This window comes from Chenopodium album, chromosome 24, assembly GCF_948465745.1.
Source record: "Chenopodium album chromosome 24, dcCheAlbu1.1, whole genome shotgun sequence".
Lineage (NCBI taxonomy): Eukaryota > Viridiplantae > Streptophyta > Magnoliopsida > Caryophyllales > Amaranthaceae > Chenopodium > Chenopodium album.
The window spans coordinates 16,368,841-16,395,035 of NC_137857.1; the positions used below are offsets into that span (position 1 = coordinate 16,368,841).

Here is a 26,195-nt window from a genome sequence, read left to right on the forward strand (position 1 = left end):
GTTAGTTCGACTTCCTTGCATAAGCATTCATAATATACACATACACACATGTATAAGCAGTTCCAAAAGAATTCAATAAAAAACCAGAAGAGATTAACATCCTGATGAACAAATTTGTACAAATCAAAATAAATTTGTTCAAAAACTTAAAAATAGAAATTGAAATGTTCAACACTGAAATAAGAAAAGGCTACGAAAAGGCTAAAACAGGCTAGGCTAGGATTGAAGGTGAATCAGGTCTAAAGGAGCTCTAAGATTCTCTGGTTGTCCTCCTTGGTTTGTTGTGCAGAAGCTTCCTGTTTGTCTTCTATACATTTAACAGCCATCTGGACTCCAGCTTCTGAGACCTGAGATTACTCTCAAGTTTATGCACAGTTTGCTCCAACTTTTGCACCTTTCCAGTTACAGCTTTGATATGCTTCTTAGCTACTTCAACCCTATCAACTAGCTCCGCAACTTGCCCAGCTAGAACCTTGTCTTCTTCAACATCAAGTTCCAGAGGTTCTTCCATACTTGCCTTAGGAGCAGAACTAGTAGATAGTCTCATGCTCTTCCTCATAGGCTGCTCTAGAACTTCTTTCCCTTTTCTTTTTCCTCATGTACTTTTTTTCTCTTCAACTCTTCTAACTTTTCCATTCACCACCTCTAGACTGATGCCCTGAAGTGTCTCACCATCTATCACATTCTCAGGTTTCTCTTCCAAACCCTCATAGACTCCTTTAATTTTACACCCAGTGATTCAAAGACAGTAGACAGGATAGCTCCATAGCCTACTTTATTCTTCCCTAGAACACAGTGTGCTAGGTGTTGATACACTAGTGATGGAAAGTTCACTTTAATTTTCTGAGAGAGACAAAAGATAATAGCCATATCCATCAAACAGGCTTCACTCTTCTTGTGTGTCCTAGGTAGAATTGTTTTTCAAACCAAGTTGAAAAGCAACTTGTTTAAAGGACTCAGATCATTGTGGCTCATGACATTCTTCCCTCCTTTTACTCCTAGGATTTCAACAATATCACCTCCTAGATAATTTCCTACTTTCACTGTTCCCTTTCCTTTCAAATACATCTCGTACCCATCAATTGGTACTTTCAAAATTTATCCCAATTTTGCAACATCAAATTCTATTTCCCTTTTGTTAACCATACTAGAAATTTTTCCTTGTTTAACTTGAAATTTAGAACAAAATTCAGTCATTGCAGCAGGATACATGACATTGTTTGAAGCAGTTGTTAACAAATACTCCCACCCTTGATATTTAATCAAATCAAGAAATACCAAAAACCTAGTCTTCTTGCACCAATCTAAATCGAGTTTATGTCCAACAACATACCTCTAAGCATCAGCACTGAGTTCCGATTGCTCACCATCTTTTTCTTCTTCAACCTCCTTTCTATTTTCTGATTCATTTTGTTCCTCTTCACTGTCTTTTTCTTCTTCAATTTTCATCATCTAAATTTTCTCCTCTAGCAAAAGCATCCACTTCTACCATCTTCTCTTCAAATGTCTTTCCTCTTAATTTCTTTTCCTTCCATTCTTTTAGTCTCTCAAAAACAGAGGCTTCCTTCGTGCTTTCTGCTTCATCATCGAGTTTAGGGTTTGGCATTGATGATTTAGGTTAAGACATCGAGGGTTTAGGATTTTCAGTTGCTTTGATGGTTGAGGGAGAGGCTTTGTAGTTCACCATGGCTAGGGGAGAGGTTTCTTCTTGGATAGTTCTTTCAGAATTCTGGGAATTCTCTGATAAGACGATTTCTGCAATGATAACCATGATTTTTGAAGGTGGTTTAGAGGTTAAATTGATTTGATAGTGAGGTGAAAGTAGTGGGTGAAAGATGCTTTTATAATTTATGAAGCGGTGTGATGGCTTTAATGGGTCACTGTTCAATCATTTAATTGAACACATTCAATTAATTTCTCAAAATCAATTTGGCAAGATGAATTTACCAAAATTCTTTTCTTTCCAAATTCATTTAATTTTCAAAAAGAACTTTCTGAAAATAAAACACGTAATTGGAACACGCTTTATCCAGAGTACTTGTGAACAACATGCTGCTGCTGCCACATACTCAGCTTCAGCTGTAGATAATGCAACTGTGTTTTGCTTCTTGGAACCCCAAGAAACTAAACAAGGTCCGGCCTAAAAACTGTGCCATACCTGAAGTGCTTTTTCTATTAACCAAATCACCTGCATAGTCAGCATCAGTAAAGCCAATTAAATCAAATGAGTCACTTCTAGGATAGAAGAGACACAAGTCATCAGTTCCTTTCAAGTATCTAAGGATTCTCTTTACTGCTTTCAGGTGAAACTCCTTTGGATTTGCTTGGAACCTAGCACACAAACCTACACTGAAAGATATGTCAGGTCTACTAGCTTTTAAATAAAGTAGTGATCCTATCATACCTCGATACCTAGGTTGATCAACATAAGTTCCAGATGGATCTTCATCCAATCTGGTTGCTAAACCAGTTGGAGTATCATTGGTCTTAGCGTTTTCAAGCTTGTATTTCTTGATCAGTTCCTTGATATACTTTTGTTGATGAATCATGATTCCTTCTTCAGTTTGCTTGATTTGCAATCCGAGGAAGAAATTTAATTCTCCCATCATACTCATTTCAAACTCTTCACTCATAAGGTCAACAAAATACTTGCACAAAGATTCGTTAGTTGCACCAAATAAAATATCATCTACATAAATCTGTACAACTAGGATATCAGTTCAATTTGACTTCAAAAACAAAGTTTTATCAATTTTGCCTCGTTTAAAATCATTTTTCAAAAGGAACTTTGATAACCTTTCACACCATGCTCTAGGAGCTTGTTTCAACCCATAAAGAGCTTTGTCAAGCTTATAGACATGGTATGGGAACTCCTGACTTTCAAATTCAGGAGGATGTTCCACATAGACTTCTTCATTTAGAAATCCATTTAAAATGCACATTTAACATCCATCTGGAACAACGTGAATCCCATATAAGCAGCAAAAGCAATAAGTAAACGAATAGCCTCTAACTTGGCTACTTGAGTTAATGTTTCTTCATAGTCTATTCCTTCTTGTTGATTGAAACCTTGTACAACAAGTCTTGCTTTATTTCTGACAATAATACCATGCTCATCCAGCTTGTTCCTAAACACCCACTTTAAACCTATTGTCTTCTTATTCTTGGGTCTAGGTTCCAGATGCCAAACTTTATTTCTTTCAAACTCATTTAGTTCAGCTTGCATAGCATTAATCCAGTCCGCGTCAGTTAAAGCTTCAACATAGTTCTTAGGTTCCAATGAAGAGAGGAATGCATAGAATGCACAGAAGTTTCTAAGCTGAGATCTGGTTTGAGTTCCTTTTGAGATATCACTCATTATTGTATCCATAGGATGAGACTTTTGATATTTCCATTGTTTAGGTTTAAAGTCCTTGACTGGATACAATCTTTCCTGATCATTGTTGATTGGTTCTTCTGTAGGAACTCGTTCTTGAGTCTCAGCTGGAACTTCAGCAGGATCTCTCTCATTCTGATCTAGATTCTGTTCTTGAGGGGGAGTTTGATAGGCCGTCGTCGAGCCTACCAAAGAATAAGTCCTATAGCTAATAGCAAGGGTAAGAAAGGGTCGAACCCAAGAGAGGCGTTGAATCAACCACCGAAATACTACCGCATAAATAAGCTAAATGAAGTCGAAGTTGGTTTGGTTTTGTGTAACAAGTACTAGTTCAAGTCAACTAAAGCTAGGGGAAATTAACAATATTTAGAGGATTCTAGGGCTCGGGTTATACCACTCAACTTCATCACAAATCACGATTAACATGCACAAACAAGGTAAAATAAGGGATATAATAGGGGAAATCATCTAAAGCACCCAACTACTCTCTCAAGCTAGAGGGATTACTTGAATCATGAATACAACCTACTCTCGTGGTTACAAAGCATAAAACAGGTGTTAAAGCATAATCACGATGACATAAACATTCTCTTGACTAGAAATTCTTATTCTCATGGCATTTCAAGTCAACCAAGCATAAGGGAGCTAACTCAAGTTCATCTCTCGATCCTTCGTTGATAAAGCTTGGATAATAGTTCTAGCAATGGCCATATACAAGAACTAAGCATTTAAACCACTTAAGCTCAACTAATTAACACCCAAAAAGTACCAAATTAGTACATGTAACAAGTAATTAGTGACTACATTGAGGGTTTTACCCAAACCCTAGAAAATTAGACTACTCACAATCCATGGAGATTAAAGCAATTAAGGATTTCAAACAACTCATAAGCATAATTAAACTAAGAATTAAGCTAATTAACAATCTAAACAAACAAGAATTAAGCAAATAATTAACAACAAAGCAAGAAGAAAATAGGAGAAAAGAGTGAGAAAAGTACTACTAGAAGCTTGAACTTGAATAACAATGGTGGAACTTGTCTTCTACAATGATTGAGATTGAAAATTCCAAGCTAATAATTAAAATCTAACTAATGATTTGAGAGTATTTGTGTTTCTACAGTTACAAACTAAGGGAAAGCACTAAAAACTTAGATGTCGTACAATTGAGCCAAAGGGGGGTATTTTTATGACCCTCAAATAAAAAGGACAGAGAAAACAAGAGTCGGGAACTTCTACAGGTGCGCACAGACGTGCCAGAGGTGGCACGGACGTGCAGCCTAAGTGGCACGGATGTGCCACCCTAAGCACGGCCGTGCAGAATTGGGCAGTATCATAAGTTCTGAAGCTGATTTGGGCCAAGTGTGATGCACGGGCGTGCTGGCTGAGTTGCACGGACGTGCTGAAGCCTTGCACGCCTGTGCCAAATTAGGCAGTAGCTTGGTTTGGCTGGGACACTCCTGCACGGTCGTGCAAGACATGGCACGGCCGTGCAGGGTCTTCTAGGCCCCTCTCTTCACATTTTCTTCGATATTGCTCCTTTGTCACGGCTTCTAACCTCGGTTTATCATCCATATGCTTCAAATGATCGTTTTTGGACCTAAAACCTCAACAAAAACACTAACAACCCGTGAAGCAAGGGATACACAAAAATTGAACGAAAATAGGATAGAAGTGAACCAAAATGCCAATATATCGAGTAAAAAAGGCTCAAAATCACCCTAAAATCATATCAACTAACAAGTTATCAAATCCCCCAAGCTAAGTTTTTGCTAGTCCTAGAGCAAAACAAACATGTGAAACCAAGAAGGAAAATTACTTGCTAATGATCAAACCAAGGAGAGAAAACACAAACACAAATCCGCATGGCAAGAACCATAAACACTTTTAGCATAAGTGAAAGCAATTTAAACCCCTAAGTCGCCTAAGAGGATCTCGTGAGGGTTTCCCTTGAGATTAACCCACAACTCACACAAACCACACCAACTATCATAGCACATTGTTATCATCAAAGTGGTCAAAACACACCTTGCTGCTTCTACAATGATGTTGATTCTTCATCTGGATCTGCCTTGCGTACAAGTCCAATTTCAAAATCATCATCACAATCCTGTACATCATTCAATTGTTCAGTTTCATCAAATATAATATGTACAGATGATGAGTGGTATTTATACCACTCTTTTATCCTTTTCTTTAAGGATTTTTTTCCCTTCACTTGGCACTTGTTTGAGCCTTTTCAAGCACTTTGTTTTAGTTTTCTTTGCCTTGTTCCTTTTTGTGTTTTCCCCTCCTTTTCCTTTGTTTTTGGCCTTGCTTTGTCGCTTTCCCTCTTTTCTATACTTATGTTTGTGTATGAGTGTTTGAGTAGGTTGAATAGAGTGCTCGTGTGATTCTGCTCGAGGCTTAGTCAACCTTTTTGAGTGCATTGGAATAGCGGAAGAGAGGAGCATGGATTTGGAGAAGAGCCCGGAGCTTTCAAGAGGAGCGGCCGCTCACCAGAGAGGAGCGCCCGCTCCATTTTCTCATCTGATCCCCTGTTTTCCAGACTTATGGAGCGTCCGCTCCACCAGAGAGGAGCGCCCACTCCACACTTGGAGCGCCCGCTCCTGTCTGGGAGAGTGCCTGCTCCAGTAAAGCGGCTGTTTTGATTAATACCCTCTAGAGCGTCCGCTCACCCTCGATGGAGCGGCCGCTCTCGTGGGTATTTCCGTGCATTTTAATCCATCTTTAGAGTAATGTGAGGGGGCTTATAAAGACCCCTAGGTTTGTAATGAGATGATCATGTACATTTTAGCCCTAATCTAGAGAGAGAAACTCCATTAGTAGAGAGAGAAAGTGTGGATTTCCATTGATGAACTTGGATACTGAAGAAGGAGCTTGATTGAATCTTTGTAAATCTTCATCTTCAATTAATGAGCAATCTCTTACTCTCTTTCTTTACTTTTGTATTTAGTTTTGTTTGCTTATTTTGATTTTCCTTCTTTGCTTATTGATCATGTTGATGCTTATTGATTTGATGATTGATATTGTCTTCAATATGATTTGTGAGTAGTCACCTAGCCAAGGGTGTGGGGATGGTGTAGTTGTTAATTGATTCATGCTTATGATGTTGGGGTTTTGTTAATGGTGATTAAAGTCTTTGTATGTTTGATATTCTTTAATCTTCTTGCAAGTGCACATTGTTAGTTGATTAAAGGTGAATCTTTGCTAACAAGAAACGGAAGTTGACTTAGTTAAGGTTCATTGTTATCGATAGTTCTTTGATTGCACCTTCTAATATATGGTTCTAGTGTGGAAACATAGAGGCTATGTTAGGAGAAATTGATTAACCCCGGAAGGCGGTTAGATTGAGCTTTAATTCGATATTCTTGCATGCTTAGTTTACCATTGCTTTGCTTCCATGTTATTTCATGATCAAATGGCAACTACATCTACCTACTTCCCTTGGTGCTTAGTTATATTGATTTTTAATCATTCTTAATCTTTAGTTTAATCTCTTAGTTATTCACACTTCTTGTTCCGAGGTAGCTTAAGTATTAAGTAGTGAATGTGGTGTTTATGCATGTCTCCTTGTGGTTCGACCCCTATGCTTGCCTTATACTTGTATTAGGTTTGTTTAGGTGTATAAATTATATTTGATCTAGGGATAGACAATTGACGACGCGTTTATTCCCTTGTCAAATTGGCGCCGTTGCCGGGGAGACGGCTTTTATTGCTTTTTCATTACTTTATTTGAGAATATCTCATTCCTTGTTTGTTAGTATTTGCTACTACTTGTTACTTGTCAGTGCTTACGTTCTCCTTAGCTTTGTTGTATGAACAGAGGACGAACTCGCTCAAGGTCTTTGATTCCCATCGATCCGGAGCTAGAAAGATCTTTGTCCTTACTTCGAAGAGAAGCGAGAGCGAGGAGTAGAAATTCTCACACCCCAACGAAAGGAGTAAGAGAATTGGAAGATACTCCACCATCTTCACCCTCAAGTGAAGACTTAGATAGCCCTAATTTGCCATTAAGTCCGGAAATCAACCCCTTTTCAATCTTTAAGTCCGAAAGTGAAGAAGGTTCTAAAATGGGAGAGAATACACCTTTGAGTCGTCTTGGGGCTCCCGAAGACTTTAGAGCCCAAAGTGGGATCCTAACCCCTACCACTCAAGCCAACAATTTCGAAATCAAGCCCAATTTGATTGCTTTAATAGAGAGGAAACAATTCTCGGGTGGAAAATTTGAGAGCCCTAATGAGCATTTGAAAGAATTTGAGAAGTATTGTGACACGATCAAAGCCAACGGAGTGACTCAAGAGTATATCCGCCTCAAGATGTTTCCATTTTCTTTAATTGGGAGAGGTCTAGAATGGCTAGAGAAGGAGGTGCCCCCTAATTCTCTCACAACTTGGGACCAAGTAACTACGGCTTTCTTGAGGAGGTTTTATAACCATAGGAAGACCGCCGAGGCTCGATCTTTAATTCAAGGTTTTCACTAAAAGAGTGGTGAGACTCTAAGTGCGGCATGGGACCGGTACAAAGAGCTTCAACGTCAATGCCCACATCATGGGATACCCAAGTATCAACTCATCCACACTTTCTATGGAGGTCTCTCACCTCAAGGGAGAACAAGCCTAGATGCCGCCGCCGGCGGTCCAATCATGAACAAAGGAGAGGATGAAGTGGAATGCATCATAGAGGCCGCAAAGCATTATGATGATTGGTATGAAGGAGAAAGGGAGGTTACTTCTAGTAAGGGTGTCTATGCATTGGAGCAAGCCAACGCAATCAACAACCTTTCTACCCAAATCTCCAAGATGGCCAAGCAAATGGATGAATTGATGAAAGAAAGGTCCAACCCTCATGGTAATACCTCCCCTTCAACCAAGGGAGGAAATGGTATGACCACTTCTTCCCCCTCTTCTTATAATAAAATGCCTCAAGGATGCATGTTTTGCTCAAATTGTGAAACCTATGATCATGATACCTCTCATTGTGTGTATGCTTGTGAAGTTCAACCCCCTCCCTATGAACATGATGATAATGTAGAAGATGTCAATGCTATGAATTTTGCTCCTAGAATGGAAAAAATGTAGGGAACTTGAGGCCAAACTCCAATCAAATGGGGAATTGGAATCAAGGTGGAAACCGAGGTTTGAACCAAAGTGGTGGTGGTTATGGTAACCAATACCATAGTGGGGGAGGCCCTTCCAACTTCAATGGAAGAGGCTACTCTAACCAAAGGGGGTATGGCTACCAAAACCAACAACCCAACTCCCGATACCATGACCATCAAAATCAAAATTTTGGTGATCAAGGTAACATGGGAAACAATCGACAAAGCAATGTTCCCAACCAAGGCACCGGAGGCAATAGGGGCCAAAATGTTTCTAACTATGCCCAAACCAATAGGCCTCCGGGTTTCCATCAAGCCTAACTTCCTCCACCTCAACAACCTCATCAAATTGAGGCCCCTCCTAATTATTCCGTAATGACTAAGCTAGATGCCATCATGAAAATGCATGAGGAGGAAAAGAAGAGAAATGAGGAGGATAAAAGGCGAGCCAATGCTCATATGAAAATGCTTGAAACCCAAATTGCTCAACTTGCTTCTAATTCCTCTTCTTCTTCTTCTTCCTCTATCCCTAGTCAAGGAGTCAACCTAAAACCTTTGTATGCCGTGACAACAAGGAGTGGAAAGGTAGTAGGGAGTGACCCCTTAGTTGAGGAGGGACCTAGAAATGAAGTAGAGTTAGAGAGAGGGGATGAGAGAACCAAGGAGCCTTCTAATGCTGAGAAGGAGAAGGATGTTGAGGTGCAAAAGGAGAAAGAGACCACCCCCTTGCCCCTAAATCTCCAACCTAGAGAGGAGAGACTACCTTTTCCCCAAAGATTTGTGAGAGCTAAGCTTGACGCTCAATTTGGGAAGTTTTTGGATGTGATTAAGAATTTGCATGTTTCTCTTCCTTTTGTTGATGCCATGAAACAAATGCCCCATTACTCTAAGTTTTTGAAAGATCTATGGAGTGGGAGAAGGGAGTGTGAAACGGTGAGCTTGACCGCCAATTGTAGTGCAATCCTTTCCAACAAACTTCCCGCCAAGTTGAAGGATCCGGGTAGCTTTTCCATCCCTTGTTCTATTAATGGCATTGAATTTGACAAAGCTTTGTGTGATTTAGAAGCAAGTGTGAGCCTCATGCCCTACTCCGTACCAAAAGCTTAGTGTAGGAACCCTTTCCTCCACTAACATTACTCTCCAACTAGCGGATCGGTCCATTAAGTTTCCCATGGGTAAGGTTGAGGAAATTCCCCTTAGGGTAGGAAAGTTCACATTCCCCGTGGATTTTTATGTGCTAGAGATGGATGAGGATGAGAGGATTCCTATTATCTTGGGTAGGCCGTTTTTAGCCACCTCTAGGGCCATCATTGATGTGAAGGAGGGTAAAATATCATTAAAAATTGACAATGATTCAATTGAGTTTGATTTGAATAATGTCATGCAACAACCTTCCTCAAGTGGTGAATGCTTTAGAGTAGATGTTCTAGATACCATGCTTAGTGAATTTTCTCGTTCCCTAACGATCCCCTGGAAAGTGTATTGTTGAATGATTCTAAGCTAGGTGCTCACAAGGACGACATTCAATTCTATGAGGATTTGCTAGAGGAAAGCAAGAGCGAGTGCATGGATGAGAGCATGGAGGAAGAGGCTTTTCACACCCATGATCTCTTTCAAGTTGAGGAAAGAGAGGAGAACACCAATGGTAAGGGAGCACCAAAGGTAGACTTGAAACCTCTACCTTTGGGCTTGAGGTATGTATTTCTTGGTTCTAATGAGTCTTTCCCCGTAATTGTTAATTCCAACCTAACGGAGGAGCAAACCTCCCTCTTGATCAATGTTTTGAAAAAACACAAGAAAGCTTTAGGCTATACCATTGATGACATCAAAGGTATAAGTCCTTCTTTATGCATGCACAAAATTGATCTAGAGAGAGATGCCAAACCCGTTAGGCAAAGGCAAAGGAAGCTTAACCCTTCCATGCAAGAAGTTGTGCGGAAGGAAGTGGCTAAGCTTCTTGATGCGGGAATTGTATACCCAATTGCTCATAGTGATTGGGTATCTCCCGTGCAAGTTGTGCCTAAGAAAGGGGGAATGACAGTAGTGAAAAATGATCATGATCAACTAGTTCCCACTAGGCTTGTAACCGGTTGGCGCATGTGCATTGACTATCGCCAACTTAACACAAGTACATGCAAAGATCATTTTCCATTACCGTTCATTGATCAAATGTTGGAGAGGCTTACAAAGCATTCCTTCTATTGTTTCTTTGATGGTTATTCGGGATTTTTCCAAATCCCGATTGACCCCAAGGATCAAGAGAAGACGACTTTCACATGTCCCTACGGTACTTATGCGTATTGTAGGATGCCTTTTGGGCTTTGTAATGCTCCCGTAACATTCCAACGTTGTATGATGTCTATTTTCAGTGATATGATTGAGGATGAGATAAAAGTCTTTATGGATGACTTCTCCGTTGGAGGAGCCACCTATGAAGATTGTCTTTCTAATTTATCTCGTTGCTTGGAAAGATGTGAGAGGGCTAACCTCGTGTTGAATTGGGAAAAGTGCCATTTTATGGTAGAAAGTGGGATTGTTCTTGGGCACAAAATTTCCCATGCCGGCATTGAGGTTGATAGAGCCAAGGTAGAGGTCATTGAGAAACTTCCTCCCCCCACCAACGTGAGGGAAGTGAGATCTTTTCTTGGCCATGCCGGGTTCTATCAACGTTTTATAAAAAGACTTTTCTTTGATTGCAAAGCCTCTCACATCCCTATTGCAACAAGATAAAGAGTTTGTATTTGATGATGCTTGTCAAGAATCTTTTTGTAGGTTGAAAGAGGCCCTTTGCACCGCCCCTATTGTCCAAGGTCCGGATTGGTCTCTTCCATTTGAGCTCATGTGCGATGCAAGCGACGAGGCTATTGGTTCGGTTCTTGGGCAACGGAAGGATGGGAAGCTTCATGTCATACATTATTTGTCCAAAACTCTCAATGACGCCCAACGAAACTACACAACCACCGAGAAGGAATTCTTAGCGGTTATTCACTCATTTGAGAAGTTTAGAACCTACCTCATTGGTTCTAGGACAATTGTGTACACCGACCATTCGGCTCTCAAATATTTGATAGGGAAGAAGGAAGCTAAACCAAGGTTGTTGAGATGGGTTTTAGTTCTCCAAGACTTTGATTATGAAATGAGAGACAAGAAGGGAGCCGAGAATGTGGTGGCGGATCACCTTTCAAGGTTGGGCGGTGCAAGGTTCAAGGATGATGGTTTGCCAATAGAGGATGCTCTAAGGGATGATGTGCTATATGTTCTTGAGGTGAAGTCGGCTCCATGGTATGCGGATATTGTGAATTACTTGGCTTGTGGTGCCATACCTCCGGATTTCACTTCACAACAACGTCGAAAGCTCAAGCACGAGGCAAAGATATATATTTGGGATGAACCGATTTTGTTGAAGAGAGGGATTGATGGGTTGTTGAGGAGATGCGTCCCCGACGATGAGTTTCAAAGTGTTCTCCATATGTGCCACTCTTCTCCTTGTGGTGGGCATATGAGTGCTCAGAAAACCGCCTCAAAAGTTCTTCAACCAATGCTCTTTTGGCCTTCCTTATTCAAGGACTCTTGGATATTTGTCAAGACCTGCGATAGATGTCAAAGGGTGGGGAATATTTCAAGAAGGGATGAAATGCCACAAAACCCCATCGTTGACCTTGAAGTTTTCGATGTGTGGGCGATAGATTTCTTGGGCCCTTTTGTCTCCTCAAATGGGAACAAATATATTTTGGTTGCCGTTGACTACGTGTCCAAATGGGCGGAGGCCATAGCTTCTCCAACAAATGACTCAAAAGTGGTGGTTAACCTCTTCAAGAAAGTGATCTTCCCAAGATTCGGTGTTCCGAGGGCGATTATTAGTGATGGGGGGTCACATTTCAAACACCACACCTTCGTGCGACTACTTGAGAAATATGGGAAATCTCACAAGCGGGGGCTTACTTATCACCCCCAAACAAGTGGTCAAGCGGAGGTCACAAATAGAGAGCTCAAAGTGATCTTGGAGAAGACAGTTGCCAGAACGAGGAAGGATTGGTCCTCTAAGATCATTGATTCTCTTTGGGCTTATAGGACCGCTTTCAAGACGCCAATTGGGACCACCCCTTACAAGCTTGTATATGGGAAGAATTGTCATTTGCCCGTGGAGATGGAGCATCGTGCTCATTGGGCGATCAAGCAAATCAACTTGGATCTCCATAGTGCGGGGGAGCAAAGGCTTTTAGAGTTGCATGAGATAGAGGAGTTGAGGTTGAGTGCCTATGAGAATGCAAGTATTTATAAGGCAAGATCAAAAGCGTGGCATGACGCTCAAATCATCAAGAAAGATTTTGTCAAAGGGCAAAAGGTGCTCCTCTTTAACTCGAGGTTAAAGCTCTTCCCGGGCAAGCTCCGATCAAGATGGAGTGGGCCATACATTGTTACGGAGGTATTCCCGTATGGAGCATATGAAATTTCCCAAGATGGCCACTCCCCATTCAAAGTCAACGGCCACCGCCTCAAGCCTTATTTTGAAGGATCCCCAAGTGATGAACCAGTTTCAGTTACTCTAAGTGATGTGCATCGTCAATTCAACCCTCCTTGATCAACTCGAGGAACGTCGAGCTAATGACGCTAACCAAAAGCGCTTCCAGGAGGCAACCCGAGTTTCTCGTTATTTTCTTTAGTCTTTTGATTTGTGGATTTGGATTAATTTGGATATTTGGTTACTTGGATTGTTGTTGTTTGATGTTGTAGGGTAGGAATGGAGTAGGAAATGTGGCTAAGTGAAGGAAAGGAGTTCATATTCCAAGGAATTAAAGGGCAAAACCAGTTGAAAGGTGCGTCCGCTCCTCCCCTGTGGAGCGTCCGCACCATTCTTGCTGTTCAGGTAAGTTTCAGACCAGTGGAGCGTCCGCTCCACCAGAAAGGAGCGCCCGCTCCACATTGTGGAGCGTCCGCACCATTATCCCCAATTCAGAGCCTAATTTCAGACTAATGGAACGTCCGCTCCAACCTAAGGGAGCGTCCGCTCCTTCCTGTGAGGAGCGCCCGCTCCCCCTCGTGGAGCGACCGCTCCAATTGATTTTCCGGAAAAAAAATCGAGCTTAAAGCTCGTTTTTCCTCTTTTCTTTTTCACTTTCCCTTCATTTCATACTCTCACTCAAACCCTAAGAAATCCACTTACCTCATTCCTCACAATTTCTCACTTGAAATCACCCTCACGCAATCAAAATCACAAATTTCACTCCAAATTTCACCCCAAAATCAACTCTTCATCTTTTAGTGTCGAGATCGGCGAATTTCATCCGATTTGGGTTTTTGCTCTTTGAGTTTGTTTGAAGCAATTTGGTATGAATTTCTTACTCTACTTCACTTAATTGTTGATTTTGTAAGTATAATTAGCCATTTTGTTTCTTAATTTGTGTTTTGAAGCCTCAAATTTGTTGGAATTTCATGACTACTAGTTCTTGCATGTACTACTTGTTTATGGTGGTTGAATGGGTTGAATTTAAGTAGTATGTGTTTGAAATTGTCATGTTTGGGCTATAATGTTGTTTGGATGAAGTTTGTAGTTGATTTCACTTGCAAAATTTTCATACTTGTATCATGGTTTGATTCTCGTTCATGCTAGCATAATACTTTTTCATGGTGTTTAATTCAAGCTAAACTACAATTATTCATGCTAGTATTGCTTGATTTGATACGAAATTGGTACTTGTAAGGTTCTTGCCAAGATGAATTGTTTTATTGAGGAGTTTGCAATTGGATGACAACTCCTAATTCAACATGCTAAATTAAGCATTTAGATAGTGCTAATGCTTCCATCACCTTGTTTTGAATGTACAAATGTTTCGAAGTGATGATTGAACCCCCTCATATGTCCTAATTTTTCCTAATCTTTGTTCATTGAGTGGTTTCCATTTCTCTATTTAATGCCCTTTTTTTTTGGCTAGTTGTCTTGATTGTGGATGATTTATATTCATGAGATGAGTGTTTGAAGTTGGATTCTTGGTTGTTTGTAGGTACCTATCCTTTTGTAGTCCTTGTTGTTGCAAGCTCCTAGCATCAATCATGTCTCGCCGATTAAGAGATTTGTTGCCGGGGTCTTCCTCCCGAAAATCACAAAAGGGGTCATCCTCTCAAGCCGCATTTAGCTCCGTGGCGGTGCCCAATGCACCTCCTCAGCCCTATAAGGTGAAGTTTGCTTCACCTTATCAAGAAAAGTGTTATAATGAGCTCTCCAAGCGGGCCGTTCGGTCCACCCGTTTCTATGACAAGGAATGTTGTCAGGCCTTGGGCATCGATGCCGATGTCCGAGACATGGCCGAGTCCTTCGGGTGGCAAACCTTCCTCAATATCAAGGTTCCATCAAAATTCACCCACAACCCGGAGGCCGAGCCCAAGGCACTATTCACCTACCGGGAGCTCACCCTCGAATTCCTCTCTTCATTCAACCTTCAATCCATCGAGAGGCGAGGGGTGAAAGAACTTGAGCTTAACTTCCGTATGTTCAACAACCCACGGAAGGTGACAATGAGGGAGCTCAACCGGATGTTTGGGTGGGATCCCGAGAGCCCAGTGCACAGAGCTTATGATAATGAGAGGATGTGGCAAGGCTACGACGAGCAAGAGTGGTGGGGCACCATCACCCAAGGCAACACCAAGTTCAAATCAAGATCTGCAAAGGCGTCGGAAATCATCCATCCGGCCCTCCGGTACTTTCATAGGCTAATGGTGTATGCCTTTTTTTTCCGCCAAGAGCTCGGGAAAATCAACCAAGAAGAGCTCGTTCTACTGTGGTTGGCCACCGACGGGTACATCAACTACGACCATGGGATGAATTTCAGGGGCCTCCTCACAGACCGCTTCCATGAGACGCAACTTGGTGTCTCCCTCACTGGTGATATTCAGTTGGGGAGGATGATTACATGGATAGCCTACAAGTTAGGCTATGGAGCGGAGCTAGCCAAGCTTACCCCAGTCGATGAGCAGCCCTACCTGAACCTAGGGGCCCTCAAGACGGCCGGGATGATTCGCGAGGTGCCTACTCGCGTGGGAGGAGATGAGCGGGTTTGGATGGTCCGCAATTCTTCTTGGTGCCTCCTCCCGAATGACTACTTCACCAACCCGCCAGAAGATGAGAATCAATGGCGCGTTCCCCGAGCTAACCTTGAGGAGGGTAGCTTGTCATTGAGGGAGAGAGCTCCCCGGGCCCCAAGGCAAAGGCGGCAACAACAGCAGCACTTTGACCAACAAGAACAACAACAATTCCAAGAACAACAACAATTTCAACAACAACAACAAGGTTTTCAGCAACATTTCGAGCATCAATCCTTCCACTATGGGGAAGGGTCTCAACAAGTGAACGTCCCCCCCTTTAGTGGGGGAGGTATGGCCTCTTCTTCTTCTTCCTCATTTAACATCGAGTCCGCTTTTCAAAATTTGTCCATGCAAGTAAACCGGTTGACGGAAGTCGCCGATGGGAACTCGGTTTACAACGCCAACATTTATGATTGGCATGTAAACCAAGGGCATTTTGACCCACCGGTGAACTACCCGTATTTTCCGCCCCAACAGGGGCCGGTTCCTTGTCACGAGGAACCGCATGCTGACGGGACTCCCCGTCGACCGGTTTGGCCCTATTGGTCCGGGCCTTCATCTCAAGGGGCCCCCCGTGTGAACTACCCCACCTCTGAGGGGTACGATTACAAGGCACCGGTGGGATGTGATTACCGTGGGGATCCTAACTACCCCATGTATACATCCGAGCCTCTTGAGATACCCCCTCCCTTTGACCCTCTTCCGGACTATCAACAAGAGTTGTACCGGAACCGTGGTTTTCCACCGGGCTACACCGGTGGATGGGATCCCCATGGCCCTCCTATCGACGTCGACTATGAGTGGCGTCCATATGGAGAGGGCTCTAGTTCTCACATGGAGGAATAGGGCCCTCGGGCCGAGTTTAGCCCTTCCTCCCACCTATTTCCCATTTTTTATTAAACCGAGGACGGTTTTTCGTTCAAGTGTGGGGGGGTGCTTATTCATTGTTTCATTTAAGGGCTTTGTTCTATGGGGCATATTCATGGCCAATAGGTGTCTCTTGCATGCCTTTTTTTTTCTCGATGTTGGTTGATGCTCACCTTCTATGTTCCCTAAAAAAATTTTTTGATGACTTGATGATAACCTTGTGTTGTTTTTGCTCCCAATTTCAAAAATCCCAATTCCCCTTTAATCCAAACCTTTTCTTCTTTTCTTTGTTCTTTTTCTTTAGTAGTTTTTTTTTTCTCTTTATTTTGCTTTCTTTTCATTTCATTTTATAATTCCCTTGCTACTAACCGAATATTTGCCGAGTTGTGTTGGATTTTGACATTTTGTAGGGCTTATTGGCGCATTCCCCAAATTTTTCCAAGCAATGGAGCTTCATTGATAGTGGACTTGCGTTTTCTAAGCATATTTGGGTGACAAATTCCCCTTCTCAACTTTTTTTTTAATATTTGATTGGTTGCTTAGTTTAGTTTAGATTAGGAAGAAGTTGAATGGTTCGAGGTTGTTTGATTTGGTTCTAAGGAACCTGGGATCGTTGATGTTGTATTCAACGATCATTGTATGTCGATTGAGATTTATGTGATTTACATGTCTCTCTTATGAACCGTTTTGATTTCTTCCTTTTTTCTTTGTGTGTTGCTTTTCTTCTTTCCTTTATGTGACATTCATAATCATGACAAGAGAAAATTTTTAAAAATTGAGAATTTGCTCGTTCATTTGGAAATGTGGACCTATATGCTTTTGTTATGACATATTTTTGAATGCTCACCTTCCTAGTTGAAGAGGGTCTTCACGGTTTGAGAGTGCTTAGGGTTGAACTAGACACATTTTAAGCTAAGGTAGCCCGGTTTAGAACTCTTGAGGACGTTTGAACCCCTAGTTCACGGGAAAGTGGTAAGATGGTGTTGCTCTCCGTAGTGAATAGGATTCCCTTGGTTGGTATTTGCTTATTTTCATGTCCCATGTGAGCGTTTATTGTTCAAGCCTCCATCACTTTTGTTGAGCGGCATTTTGGATCCTTGACTATGCGTGTCTTAATCCTTGTGTTGGTATCTAGCTCCCAAGACCGTGATCATATAACTCTAGAGGAGGAAGAGGGCATCTCTTCTCATTTTTTTCTTTGTTTCCTTGTGTTTTGTTACAAATTTGGTTTTTATTTTACATATACCTTCTTGCTAGCCATGTTGAGCCTTATTTCCCCTTTCTTGGTTAAACCACATTACAAACCTAGCGGCCTATGTTCTACCAACCCTTGTAGTTAGTGAAGCATCGGCTTGTGAGGTTCGAGTTTGAGAGTCTTGATTTTAAGCAAGGAAGTTGTGTAATTGGGTTCGAATGAGGTCTTGAAAGTCTATTCATGAAAGAGTGTGCAAAAGGTTTGGCAAGGAAGTTGTAATTTATGCAAACCAAACACCGTTCAAAAAAAAAAAAAAAAATATGAAGAGGAAAGAAAGAAAGGAAAAAGAGAAGGAAAAATTGAGTTGAATGAAAAAAAAAAAAAAAAAAAAAAAGGAGAGTAGTATTGTCATGTAATTTGTATTGAGGGTTGTGATTTGAAATTTAGGTTAGATTCCTATGTTGTTATTGAGAGATGGCCACTCTTATGCTTCACTTAGGAGTTTCCACCAAAGTTTTCAAATTAATTCCCAACCTTAACCTTTAGCCATGACATTACAACCTTAACTAAGACCCTTGGACTTTAGAGGGGCGTGGTCAAGGAAACGGTAGAGGGAGATGGATTTCAACCCTATGGAGAGAGTACGCATAGTTGAGATGTCGGGATAGCCTCATTGTTCCACATAGAATTATTTTTTCCGGTTCCCTCGCGGAATCATGAGGAGCCAATTAGGGGATGAATTGAAGCTAGCGGAGAGAACGTGGGCCGTCTTGGATGGGGCTAGGGTGGAGGATGAAATCATTAGTTCTCTATGCTTAGCTTAGGTTTGTCTCTTTCAACCTTGAGCATCTTAAAGTGTGTTTTCCCTCTTGAATTGAGAAAGGTAGGTATTCTTTGATCAATGTCATTATATTTGAGCCTGAATTGAGCATTTATCACCGTGGTACTTGATTGATTTTCATAAGCCTTGTCATGTTATGTTTGTTGTGTTTGCTCGTTGTTTTAATTCTTCTTGCTTGAGGACAAGCAAGAGGCAAGTGTGGGGGATTTTGATGAGTGGTATTTATACCACTCTTTTATCCTTTTCTTTAAGGATTTTTTTCCCTTCACTTGGCACTTGTTTGAGCCTTTTCAAGCACTTTGTTTTAGTTTGCTTTGCCTTGTTCCATTTTGTGTTTTCCCCTCCTTTTCCTTTGTTTTTGGCCTTGCTTTGTCGCTTTCCCTCTTTTCTATACTTATGTTTGTGTATGAGTGTTTGAGTAGGTTGAATGGAGTGCTCGTGTGATTCTGCTCGAGGCTTAGTCAACCTTTTTTAGTGCATTGGAATAGCGGAAGAGAGGAGCATGGATTTGGAGAAGAGTCCGGAGCTTTCAAGAGGAGCGGCCGCTCACCAGAGAGGAGCGCCCGCTCCATTTTCTCATCTGATCCCCTGTTTTCCAGACTTATGGAGCGTCCGCTCCACCAGAGAGGAGCGCCCGCTCCAGTAAAGCGGCTGTTTTGATTAATTCCCTCTAGAGCATCCGCTAACCCTCGATGGAGCGCCCGCTCTCGTGGGTATTTCCGTGCATTTTAATTCATCTTTAGAGTAATGTGAGGGGGCTTATAAAGACCCCTAGGTTTGTAATGAGATGATCATGTACATTTTAGCCCTAATCTAGAGAGAGAAACTCCATTAGTAGAGAGAGAAAGTGTGGATTTCCATTGATGAACTTGGATATTGAAGAAGGAGCTTGATTGAATCTTTGTAAATCTTCATCTTCAATTAATGAGCAATCTCTTACTCTCTTTCTTTACTTTTGTATTTAGTTTTGTTTGCTTATTTTGATTTTCCTTCTTTGCTTATTGATCATGTTGATGCTTATTGATTTGATGATTGATATTGTCTTCAATATGATTTGTGAGTAGTCACCTAGCCAAGGGTGTGGGGATGGTGTAGTTGTTAATTGATTCATGCTTATGATGTTGGGGTTTTGTTAATGGTGATTAAAGTCTTTGTATGTTTGATATTCTTTAATCTTCTTGCAAGTGCACATTGTTAGTTGATTAAAGGTGAATCTTTGCTAACAAGAAACGGAAGTTGACTTAGTTAAGGTTCATTGTTATCGATAGTTCTTTGATTGCACCTTCTAATATATGGTTCTAGTGTGGAAACATAGAGGCTATGTTAGGAGAAATTGATTAACCCCGGAAGGCGGTTAGATTGAGCTTTAATTCGATATTCTTGCATGCTTAGTTTACCATTGCTTTGCTTCCATGTTATTGCATGATCAAATGGCAACTACATCTACCTACTTCCCTTGGTGCTTAGTTATATTGATTTTTAATCATTCTCAATCTTTAGTTTGATCTCTTAGTTATTCACACTTCTTGTTCCGAGGTAGCTTAAGTATTAAGTAGTGAATGTGGTGTTTATGCATGTCTCCTTGTGGTTCGACCCCTATGCTTGCCTTATACTTGTATTAGGTTTGTTTAGGTGTATAAATTATATTTGATCTAGGGATAGACAATTGACGACGCGTTTATTCCCTTGTCAACAGATTCCTCAACACACATTGTTCTTTTATTATATACTCTGTATGCTTTACTATTAGAGGCATATCCTAAGAATACAGCCTCATCACTACGTTCATCAAACTTTCCTAAATTTCTTTTACCATTGTTATGAACAAAACATTTACAACCAAAAGATCTAAAGTTAGAAATATTAGGCTTTCTTCCTTTGATCAACTCATAAGGAGTTTTGTTGGTGATGGCTCTAACTGATACTCTGTTCAGAATATAACATGTTGTATTCACTGCTTCTGCCCAGAAGTTCCTAGGCAAACCACTTGAGATCGCATTATTCTAGCCATGTCTTCAAGGCTTTTGTTCTTGTGTTCCACCACTCAATTTTTTTGTGGAGTTCTTGGGGCAGAGAAGTTGTGATCCATTCCATGCTCAGTGCAAAAGTCATCAAATTTTGAATTTTCAAATTCAGTTCCATGATCTGATCTGAGGTGAATTAGTGGATTACCTGTTCTTCTCTGTTCTTTCTTAACAAAAGCTAGAAAGTCATCAAAGGTTTCATATTTACTAACAAGAAAGAAAACCCAAGTAAACCTTGAAAGATCATCAACAATAACCATAACATATCTGTTACCACTTCTGCTTTGGATTCTCATAGGACCACATAGGTCCATATGAATGAGTTCTAAAGGTCTTTTGGTACTTACCATCTTCTTGGACTTAAAAGAAATTCGAGTTTGTTTTCCTCTAACACAAGCATCACACACTTTATCATACATAAACTTAATGCAAGGAAGTCCTTCCACTAGTTCCTTAGATCTCAATTTATCAAGTAAAGTAAAGCTTGCATGGCCAAATCCCTTGTGCCATAATAGAGGATCATCTTCAATGACACTAAGACATGTTAGACTACTGTTAGGAACCTCGTTAAGATCCACAACATATGTGTTCCCTTTACGAGTTCCTTCTAAAATAATTTTCCCAGTGTCATTTTTAATGATTCTGCACTTATTAGAAGTAAAGCTTACAGAGTTACCTTTGTCACAAAATTGTGAAATACTTAACAAGTTGTGCTTGAGACCCTCAACCAAAAATACATTATCAATAGCATGGGAACTTGACCTTCCTACTTTGTCAATCGCAACTATATCTCCTGCCATGTTATCACCGAAAGTCACAGTTCCTTCATAGTAGGCATCCAGTGAGAGAAATCTAGATTTGTCCCCAGTCATGTGCTTAGAACAACCACTGTCGAGGTACCAAGTGTTGTTCCCCCTCACTGGAACATACATGAGAAATCAAACGTTAGTTTCAGGAACCCAGGTTTCCTTGGGTTCTTGTGTAACAGCAGCAGGTCCATCATTCTTCTTGATCCAAATCTGTTCTACATGTTTTTTGTTTTTCTGTGTACTCTTTTCTTTCTTAGGACACTTAACCTGTTTGTGTCCAGTATTGCCACAGAAATAACAAACAATACTACTAGGCAGGTCAACACACTTCTTTTCCTTTTGGAACTTCTTTTTGTAACCCTAACCTTCTGTTCTCTTAGTTTGGGCTTTAGTGATCCAATCTGGAACTCTGTAGTCTATAGGTTGTTTACCTTCCCTAGATTTCTCAATTTCCCCCCTCAAGTCTTGCCCTATCCGCTTTAATATCTTCCAAATCAGATTTTAGTTTTTCAAAATTTGGATAATGAGCAATTTGAGGAACTTCAGAATTAGGAGTTTCAAGACAGAGTTTCATCAAGGATAGTTCCACATTTAACATTATATTATCATGTTTCAACCTGTCTATAGTTTCTTTTAAATAATTATTATTATCAAACAGACTAAAGAATCTATATTGAATATCAAATTTTATATTATCGACCCACTCACTGTTTTCTTTAAAAGTTACCAAAGCTTCATCACTTTGCTGTTTAGCTCTATGCAATTCTTTCAATTCTTCTTGAATTTCTAAAACAACAAATATTAAGTTTTCTTTAGAGAAATGTCTAAGTTCCTTTTGAGAAAACCATACCTTAGATTCTAACTCCTTCAGTTTTGCCTTTTCATCAGTCTTTGCCATCAAGCATAAATGTGCAATTTCTTCTACGGTTGATCTTCCTCTTCCTATTCCTCTGAATCTCCCCAAGCAGCTAGCATGCCTTTCTTCACATTGTCCTTGGTGAAGTAAGGCGTATAGACTCTTGACTCTTTGGATTTCTCCTTGCCCTTTGTCTTTCCTTTCTCACCATCTGGTTGAGGACAATCTTTGATGAAGTGATCTTTAGACCCACATTTGAAACAGGTTGTGTTTCTAGAACTTGTATACTTCTTGTTCATATCAAACTTCTTGTAGTTCATATTCTTTTGAACTTTCTAACTAGCATTGCCATTTCTTCCTCATCAGCTTCCGATTCCTCTAAGTCTTGAGCCTTAAGAGCAAGACTCTTGTTCTTAGAACTTTCAGAATTGGAACTCAGGTGAATTTCATGAGTCATCAATGATCCAGCTAGTTGTTTCATGTTAAACTTCGTGAAGTCCTTGGCTTCTTGCATGGCAGTTACCTTGGATCTCCAACGTTCATCTTGTGGTAGGCTCCTTAAGATCTTCCTAGCCTGTTCATCAATAGTAATGTGTCTGCCAAGGGAGTTCAATTCATTAATAATATCATTGAACCTAGTAAACATTTCCTCTATAGATTCCTTTGATTGCATTTCAAACCTTTCATATCTAGACATCAATAAATCAATTTTAGAACATTTTACCTCATTGGTACCTTCATGAGTTACCTCTAGTAGATCCTAAATCTTTTTTGCAGACTTGCATCCCATGATACGATTATGTTCATGTGGTCTAAGTCCACAATGCAAATACTTTATAGCTAAAGCATTTAATTCAAGTTTCTGATAGTCTTCCATATCATAATCAGAAATAAGTTTAGGAACTACCTCGTTCTTGTCATTGGTTGCAGTTATTTTAAAATCACCAGTTTCAATAACACGCCAAACCTGGTAATTTACAGCCTTGATAAAGATCTCCATCCTGTTCTTCCAGTATGTGTAAAACTTACCATTGAATATGGGTGGACGTTGGATGGAATACCCTTCTTCTAGTTTCTCCTTGTAATTTATCTCTCCATAAATTACTCAGCAAAGTTATCTGCTTACACGTGAGAACCTTGCTCTGATACCAATTGTTAGTTGAGACGATTAATACAAGAGAGGGGGTGAATTGTATCGAGTTCCTAATTACTACTTTTTGTGGATTAATAAACAATGCATATAGGAACTTGCAAGCACACACAGATTTTGCGAGGAAACCTTCTAGGGCCCAACGGGAAGTAAAACCTCGACCCTGCCTTAGGGATTTCAAACACACAAACCCGACTATAATAGGGTAAATACCAAGCTACATCCTATCAGGCACGGACCTTTAGTTTCACAAGTTCCTCACTGGACATGCTACTTGATAGGACCCTATCCTACCCAACCTAAGCACCACACTTAGATTCACTCGTACTGCCAAATTACTACACGTACTGCCAAGGTACAGACTCTCAGCCTCACCAAGAAGCTTACAAAACTGTGTATAAAATAAACAATGAACTCACCCAAATAACCCAACCCAATACAAATGTACGACACCTAGTATGTTAGGCAAGCAATGCATGAAATTCGAAACTAATATGAAAAGTTAGAAGCTTGGTAAACTTACTCAATTACGCACAATGATTTCTTCACGCATGAACTCGCAAAAACCAAAAACCATTTTGCTCTCTACTATTTATACAAGTCATACTCGTATAGAAACTAAGTTTTCTAAAAGATAGATAAGTTAACTTAACTTATCTTTAAAACACGGTTTTACGTAAATCAAGTGAATACAATCTTTTCCGAAAAATAAAGATAAAAAGATATTTTGTTAAAAAGAATTATCTTTTTAACAAACCGATTTAATGAAAAGAAAACATTTAGAAAATCATTTCCTAAAATCTATCTTTTATTACTTTCCGTATTATTTTATTTACCAAGCCAACTTGTCACGCTTCTAATAAATTTTGTGTAATAACCAACTTAACATATTAACAATAATCTAGAAGACAAAGAGCTTAACTAAATTAATAGCTGCGCCGCGCTTTTGTTCAAGTAGATTACTTGGGCTCCAAGCTTGTTAAGTTCCACCAAAGAACCTCAGCTTGCTGTCTTCAAGTTCCTATTAGGGAACTCAGTTCTTGTTAGAGAACTCTTCTTCTAATTTGTTTAACCTCTTTGATAAAGATCTCTTCATGTCTTCTTAGTTCCAGCTACTTCTACCATCACCATGATCAACTTCACCTAAACTAATCAAACACTTGAAAACCTTTATTAGTCGAGTTTGCTTTTGTTTAAGTTCCTCATCATCAAAACCTTTATGCTTCAACAATCTCTTCAACGAGTCTTGCGGATTCAAAATCTGTTATGCTTCTTTGTAACGGCAATGAGAATACCCTCTTGTACAATTGCCCTTGATGCATGATGAGCCACACGCTATCCTTTTTTTTAGCTTCCTGGATTCTCTCTTATCAACTAGCAATGCTCCATATAGGAGATATCCCAATATCTTATCATACCACTGATTGTCATTGTCAACAAAACGAATTTCCTCCGACATTTCATAAATACTTCTCTGCTTCAAGACCTCAACCAAAACTATTCTTTCCAGGTCGTTAAAGCTTGAACCGGCCAACCTTGCCAAAGCATAAGCTTGTGTATTTTGTGCTCTCGGCACTAGCTTCACCTCGAAATATTGCAACTGCATGCGCTGTTAACTTATTAATCTTTTCAAGATACTTTATCATTGTTGACTCCCGTGCTTCATACTCCCCAATAAACTAGCTGGACACTAATTGAGAATCAGTTGTTAAGACTAGCCGCTTTTCTTTTGCCGCTATTGATAACTGAATACCAGCTATGGTTGCCTCATATTCAGCATCGTTGTTGGTAGCCTTGAGTTTAAATTTCAGAGCAAGTTCAAAAGTTTTTCCAGCTGGGGCTGTTATCACAATACTTGCCCCAGATCTAGTTGATGTCGCTGAACCATCCACTGATACCTGCCATGTTACCAACTCTTCTTCTTCATTATTATATGAAGTTTCCACAATGAAATCCGATAAGGCCTGTGCCTTAATCGATATTCTCGGCTTATAATGCATCTCCTACTACGATAATTCCACTGCTTGTTTCAGTAATCGTCCTGATGTATTATTCTTTTGCAATGATTTTTCAAGTGGATGATTTGTTAGTGTCTCTATCGGATGATCATCAAAGTAAAGCCTCAGCTTTTTGGGCGCAGTCACCACTTCTAATGCCATTTTATCTATTACTGGATATCTGCGTTCAGCTGCATTCAAGACATGACTAACAAAGTATATCGACATTTGTTGTTTCTTTCTCTCCACTAACAACACTACAACTATAGTTTTTGGTGAGGCTAAAATGTATAACAGCAGTAGTTCACCTCGTTCTGGCCTTGCAACTGTTAGAAGGGACCTCAAATGAATTCTCACCACCTCTAAAGCTTTAGTTTGCTCCTTTCCCCATTCAAAAGTTTTATTTTGCTGTAATACCACGAAAAAGGGGAGTGCTTTATCAACTGACTTGCTGATAAATCGAGTTAACCCTGCCATTCTACTCGTTAACCTCTGTATATCTCAAATAGTTTTTGGCTGCTTCATCTCAAGGATTGCATTCACCTTATCAGGATTTGTATCAATACCTCGTTCACTGACCATAAAGCCTAAAAAATTTCCTAATCGAACCCTAAAGACACAGTTTTCTGGTTCAACTTCATCTGATATTGCCGTAAAGTCTCAAATGTTTCTCTCAAGTCAGCTATGTGGTCCTCTTTCAATATGCTTTTTACACCTCCACATTTCGTCCCTTTTATTTCTAAAAGATTTTATCAACCATCTTTTGGTAAGTTACCCCTGCATTTTTTTAACCTAAACGGCATATCCTTGTAGCAATAAACCCCAACATCTGTTATAAACGCCGTTTTTGCCCTATTCCACTTGTGAAGACTGACCTGATGATATCTGGAGAACGCATC

General features: G+C 40.3%; 1 non-coding gene and 1 pseudogene across 1 annotated transcript; one reads left to right on the top strand and one right to left on the bottom strand.

Moving 5' to 3' along the window:
• Nucleotides 1–26,195, top strand: part of LOC145610612 (uncharacterized) — a 149,414-nt pseudogene that overhangs the window by 31,912 nt on the left and 91,307 nt on the right.
• Nucleotides 7,829–7,934, bottom strand: LOC145612828 (small nucleolar RNA R71). The gene has a single exon (XR_014106744.1). It is a non-coding gene; the product is annotated as a small nucleolar RNA R71 (small nucleolar RNA).